The following is a 482-nucleotide window of genomic DNA, read 5'->3' on the forward strand; positions in this document are numbered from 1 at the left end:
TTTTTTTTTGTAAGTTTTATACCAAAAACATATTGCGATATATATCGTTATCGCCACCCTTCACAATACATATCGTGATATGAATTTTATGCCATATTGCACATTCCTAAACAGGAGTGGATTAATTTATACTAACAAAATCCTCATGTTGTATCCAAGTTTCTGTCAGACAAAATAAATCAATATGATGATCAGTTATCAATCAATCAACCTTTATTTAGACAGGTAAATCCCATTGAGCCTCGAGGACTCATTTACAAGAGAGACCTGATTTCAACAAAGAAAGATGACAACAATGGACAACAGCAACAACAATAAACAATTATAAAAAAGTCATAATACAGGTTTTATTTTTTTTATTTTTTTATGAATAGGATGGCTAAAAGGAAAAGGTAACAAAAAAAACAGCTAGATTCTAAGGCGAATGTAGAAAACTAAAAACAGGAACATGTCTGCATTGGTCCCTGCCAGGAGTCCAACAG

At 32.0% G+C, this 482-nt stretch overlaps 1 protein-coding gene across 1 annotated transcript in view; it reads left to right on the forward strand.

Annotated features, from left to right (window-relative positions):
• Positions 1-482, forward strand: part of ddost (dolichyl-diphosphooligosaccharide--protein glycosyltransferase subunit (non-catalytic)) — a 6,046-nt gene that overhangs the window by 3,394 nt on the left and 2,170 nt on the right. The gene's annotated exons all lie outside the window — the stretch shown is intronic.

This window comes from Nematolebias whitei, chromosome 11 (genome assembly GCF_014905685.2).
Source record: "Nematolebias whitei isolate Nwh7 chromosome 11, NemWhi1, whole genome shotgun sequence".
NCBI classification, from domain to species: domain Eukaryota; kingdom Metazoa; phylum Chordata; class Actinopteri; order Cyprinodontiformes; family Rivulidae; genus Nematolebias; species Nematolebias whitei.